At 47.4% G+C, this 5,960-nt stretch overlaps 1 long non-coding RNA gene across 1 annotated transcript in view; it reads left to right on the plus strand.

Annotated features, from left to right (window-relative positions):
- The first annotated feature begins 326 nt into the window (after positions 1-326).
- LOC109309800 overlaps positions 327-5,960 on the plus strand; it is a 21,480-nt gene continuing 15,846 nt past the window's right edge. The window contains exons 1-2 of the long non-coding RNA XR_002101042.1: positions 327-413; positions 451-455. This is a non-coding gene — a long non-coding RNA (uncharacterized LOC109309800). The remainder of the gene's footprint in view (positions 414-450; positions 456-5,960) is intronic.

The raw sequence follows: 5,960 nt of genomic DNA on the forward strand, positions 1-5,960 counted from the left end.
GGGCTGGCTGGGGCACAGGGATGTTCTAGTGGGGGGCTAGCCAAGAGGCACCCCCCGCATTGAAGCACCTTTGTGCCCCAGACAGCTGGGTCAGCATCCACACATGCACTGCTACAGAGTAAAAAATTCCACAGCAAGATAGTACTTGCGTTTACATGTACTGCCCCACTGTGGAATTTACTCACAGTTTACTCCAACCTAATAGCTCCGTACATGTAAGCTCTGACCCAGTTTGCTGAGTTTTTTTGTGTCCCTATGACACTATAATGGGTCTTATACCAAGCAAGCAGACTAAGACACAGTTGTCCTAAACTAAAAGCAAGTTTATTAATATGCATTAGGAGGAAGGCTTCAGATAATTTTATGTATTAAGAAATGCAAGCTATATGGTATATAAAGAGAGGTGAGAGAGTGTACCCTTCAAAACACTCCTGAAGAAAGCCTGAAGAGATCCTGTCGCCAATCCAAGATCTTGTCTTGACATCAGACATGGGAGCTAGGAGCCCCAGACAAGGCTTCTTGGTCTGATCAACCAGTGAAGTTGCCTTGGCAACACTTCAGGGTGGTGAGCATTTGCTTTGACTAGTTAAAAAGCTAAATTTTTTAACTGCTACTTCAATTTTAAATTAGAATTGTATCTGTTAGGGTTCAATAAACTTGCTTTTAGTTTAGGACAACCGTGTCTTAGTGTCCTTTCCTGGTATAAGACCCATTATAGCATTATAGGGATGCAACGGTTTACTATGTAGCTAATTAATCTACTCCACAGTAAACATCTTGGGCACATCCAGATGAGCCCACATGTGCTTCTTGCAGTGTCTCAAAACCCTTTGAGACACAGCAAGAGGCAAGTATGGGAACAAAAAAACATTCCCCATGCTGCAAATTTGCAGCACAGGGGAAAAATTAGACCCTCGGATATCCAGGGGTCAAACAATATCCGAGGGGGAAAAAACAGGTCAACTGGAGGCTCGGTCCTCCACAGAGAGGCTCTGATAGCGTGCCAGAGCATCTCTGTTGTTGGCCCTTTCCCCAGTGCTGAAGCATGCTGCCTACTCATATGGGGCAAGCAGAGGTGCAAGTTGCAGGGATCTGGACCAGCTTTATGCCAGGTAAGTAGTGGATTGGGGACCTTGGGGGAGGCCACCCAGCCCCAGACCTGTTCCTTTCCCCAACTCCTCATTCGTTCCCCCATCCCCCATTCATTTCCCCCATCCCCCATTGGTTCCCCCAGCTCCCCACTCACTCTCCCACCCCCAGACACACACCCACACTCCCCCGCAGTAGCAGAGAATGGGCAGGAGGATGTAGACAACAGGGGAATGTCTCCAGCATGTCTCCAGGGGCTGTCTCCATCCTCCTGCTCATTCTCCAGCCTCCTGCTAGTTCTCCTGCACATCTCCAGGCTCTCAAGGCTGGAGACAAGCAGGAAAAGGATCAGGGGACTGGAGAAGAGCAAGAGGCTGGAGACAAGCCCCTGGAAATGAGCCAGAGACATTCCCCTGCTCTCTCCAGCCTCCTGATCATTCTCTGCTACTGCTGGTGAGTGGGTGGGGAGCTGGGAGAGCAAGTGGGGAGCTGAGGGAATGAATGGGGAGCGAGGGGAAAAATGGGGAATGGGGGGAATGAAAGGGGGGTGCTGGGAATGAACGGGGGCCAGGGGAACGAATGGGGGATACGGGAATGAACAGGGATGGGGGAAGAAATCGGGGCAGGGGGCAAGAGCCTCCTGCTCATTCTCCTATTCTCTTCAGCCTCCTGCTTGTTTTCCTGCTCATCTCCAGCCTCTGGAGGCTGGAGAGGAGCAGGGGAATGAGCAGGACACTGGAGACCAGCTGGGGGGTCTGGGAGGGGACCTGTAGCCACTGGGGGGGCTGGGACCTTGCAGGCAGGGTAGTCCATGTGCTGTGTGGGGGGCTCTGCCCTGTGTGGGGCAGGGGACCATTAGCAACATGTAGGGGGTGCACACAGATGCACGTGCACCCCCTGAGCATGGCAGTGTACCCCCTCAGAAAAGGCCTGTGGGTGGTTGCCGCTTGCCACGCCCCCTCCCACCCCTCCATTGGCAGCATCTGTGGGCAGTCAGCAATTGCTGATGGCCACTGCTGACATTACCAGCAGTGCCTGTGGGTGGTTGCTGATCCCTGGTCTGCGCTCACCACCCCCAACCCCACCGCTAACAGTGCTGGCGGCATCTGTGGGAGTTCCCCACTTACTGCCACCACCACACTCCCACCACCACCAGTGCTGCTGTGCTCCCCCAGCTGCCACGTGTGACGTTCATGCAGGGGACCCACCCCTCCTAAGCAGCCCCCACACACACAGTCCCCCACCTACCCACACACATCTCCCCACATCTCTCTACACCCACATCTCACCACCCCCCTTCCCACTCCGTCCTGCAAACCCCACATCCCCCCATCATATACCCACCATGTGATAAGGAAACCAAAAGCAAACATTAAAATATATAGGTATTTAGGATTTATTTTACTATGATCACTGGTAGGTTTCCAAATTTCTTTAACATTGTAAATATAGCAATAAAACATTGCCCATCTGATCAATCCCTCTCTCTCTCTCTTTTGTTCTAATTGTGTAAGGATGTGGATTTCGCGGTATTTTAAAAAATGAATTTGGGATGCTGCTTCAGCAGTCTAGCTGACACAAGGGTCTAGTGTCCCCAGGTAACAAATGGCTGGGCCACAGGAACTCTTGAGGGAAAGTAGCCCTGAGCTGCTGGCCATGGCAGCGTTTTATACTGCTGGGGCCAGCACAGGTGCTGACCCCATGCTCTAGCTCCTCCTGGCTGCAGATCCAGGAAGAGCCAGGCAGGGTTATTTTGCCTCAAGTGGCACAATTTGCTCCACAACAAAGTGTGTGTCCAGGCATGCGTGTTGAGGCAAAAAGCCCCTGCTCAAATTTGCACTACTTCTATTTGAGCTGCTGCAAGCACATGTGCTTGCATGTGTGCACGTGCCCCTTATGTAGATGTGCCCACTGTGATGTATTGTTTATTAATCATTATATATGGTTTCTTTAAAGGTGGTTAGGTTGTGTGCCTCCTTAGGCACCATGTTTTACTTCCATTTTTGGTTTCTGTTTAGAACAATAAAGTTACAAGCCATGTGAGTTGCATGGTGTTCTCTCTGCTAGTCTAATCTCCCCATCACTGCGAAACCACCAGATACAACACACATACTGCCATGATTTCACTTCTGTAGGCTCTCATTTGCTTTTACTTGAGCTGTTGAAACTCCTTTCTCTATTTCTTTCCCTACTCCAGCCTGCTTCTCAGAGCCTGCCCAGACATTCAAAGAAATGTGAAGTGAAGGATGACTGTATCAATCCTATTTTCAACCAGTTTCATTCTCCAGATGTGTTAGACTCCTCACATATGTTAGCACATGAACCTCAGAATCACCCTCTTTTTTTATAAAGCACTCCATGGTTCTAGCCTATCTCACCACCTGGCCTCTTTCTGCTCCTGTATGTGATCTCTCTACTTACATAGCACTAGCTTCTCAAGGCCTTCTATATGATCCTTTCAGTGATGGCCTTTTGCAGAGCCCACCATCTGGACCAATTGACTTGAATCTCTTGTCTGCATTGGTTTACTGAAAAGAACAGCTTAAAAAGCATCCTTTTCCCTTGCTGATACTGTCTTTTTCTTCATAGTTTCTGAGCCCTATAATTATATGATTTAACACTGTGCAGTATTTATTAAATATGTCACAGTATTGTATTGCAGGAGGTACTTATTGTGCTTTGTAGTGTAGAAACTGTCTTGTCAAATTAAAATATATTTCATGCAACAAATTATCGAGTTTAATGGAAGTACCAACTAAAAATAATCAAGCACTCCAAGTTAAAGAAATGCAGAGTTCATGTTGAAAGCACAGTCTAAATTATTTTTGTCTTAGATCTTAGATACAGTTATCTTCAATACAGTTAATATTTAGCGATCTCTATTATTTGCTAAACAATCATAAAAGCATAGAAAGTACAGCTGTCAGGAGGTCATTTAGTCTGATCCCCTGCTCAAGGCAGGATCATTCCTTTTCAAACCAATTAAGAGAAAGCTTTGGCTGACATGCCCTAAAAACTTACAAGGATGGGTATTCCACAATTCCATGTTTTTAAAATGCTCCTAACCTTAACGTTTCATACAGATTTTTCAGATTTAGTATGATGTTTTTATCATACCAACCTAACTCAAAAGCCCATATCAACTCAACAAATAATGTAACCAAGGGTGGTCAAGCAGACCACCAGCTTCAGGAACCAATTTAGAGGGGGAAGCCCAGGTACTACTGCTACTGTAGCAAAACCCCCAGTTTCTTTTTTTTTTTTTATTGCATTCGCTCCCCTTCCCCAACCATTTCTGACTTTTTCTTTCCCTCTCTATTCCTTATAGATAAGTATAAGTGAGCTCAAACTTAGGATAAGCTTTAAACATTTTTATTTTAGTAGCAAGTTTTTGATTTTGGATATCCACTGTTTTATATTGTTTTATTATTAGGTTTGTATTGATTTTTACTGCTGTATATTGTATTATTATCGTTTTTGCAATGATTTTTATTGTTTCATATGGATATTATATGGTTTAAACCTGTGTTTGTAAGTGAACCAAAGTCATGTCAAGTTTCCATTTTATATGTCAAGCCTCCATCTTCTGTCCTCTGCCTGGGCATCCCATGTTGCAACAACATGATTCATTCTACTCCTCCCATGTAAATTGCATTCCCTGATGAATGAGTGTGATTGGAAATGATTGAAATACAATGGTAGCAGGCCTCTACTGAATGGCCTACAATGACTGGGCCATCACCTCGCATTGATTCATCCAGGAACCACAGACCTCACCCAGGAACAGTGACAAGACCAGCATTTGAAAAACAACTCTCACCATTACAGACACCCAAAGCTGCACATCCCTGCATGAAGCACACATGCTTAGTACACCAGGGGCTGCCCCTTACCTGGGCATGCCTCCTGTCACTAGGGATCTCTATTATTTGGTCAGCCCCTATAAAAAGGGGCAGTGAAGACAGACCCAGTGGGATGCCCTCTCCATCTGGACCAGCACCATGCCACACCTCCTATCCACCCAGAGGCCCTGCCAGCAACCCCCCTCTGGACAACACTGAATGGACAAGGACCCCTTTCCAGCCTGGATAGGTAGATATTACCTACATACCTCCTCCTATAATTTGAACTCTCTCTCTCTCTATCTCGCTCTCTCCTCCTGGACTTCAGTGGACTTCAGCCTCTGCACCAAGCCTCTCTAACCCCTGCTGCCATTGTGTGTGGGTGTGGGTGTGGGTGGGTGCAAGGGAACCAATAAGACATTGTGTCACCATCTTCCCTGCTCAATAAAACCACTGTCATGTGCAACCCCGAGTTGGGTTATGTTTTACTGAATCCCAGTCTCTTCCATATCTTAAATTCCAGCCTCATTCTCTCTCAGCTCCAGTTCCCACCCTCTCTGATAGTTTCCTGATCTCCTCCCAATTCCATCTCCCCTTTTCTGCCACCTCTCAGCCTTCCCTGCTCCTACTGCCTTTTCCCTGTGACTCTCTCCTGCCCTGCCACCTGCTGCTTTTCCTGTGATTTTCTGCTGTCTATCTCTGTCTTTTCAGGCTTCCCCTGTACCTTCTGTAATCTTCCCTCTCCCCTCCTCCCTGACAGCTTCCCAGCTCCTATTAGCTGTCCTGCAGTTCTCTCCAGCTCCCAGCACCTACTGCCACTCTCTGCAACTTCTCTAGCTGCCCCGAAGCCATCCTCTGGCTCCCCACACCCACAGCCCCTCTTTAACACCCACACTTTCCCTCAGTCCCAATTTGCCTCCTCTCCATCTACCTTTTCAGTTCCCCCCTAGCTCTGGCTCCAGTCCCAGACTCTGTGCCAGCATACTTCCCTGTTCTGCAGGCTTTGGGCGTTGTCTTTTAATCAATTAA

This window comes from Crocodylus porosus, unplaced genomic scaffold, assembly GCF_001723895.1.
Source record: "Crocodylus porosus isolate Cpor-Errol unplaced genomic scaffold, CroPor_comp1, whole genome shotgun sequence".
NCBI classification, from domain to species: domain Eukaryota; kingdom Metazoa; phylum Chordata; order Crocodylia; family Crocodylidae; genus Crocodylus; species Crocodylus porosus.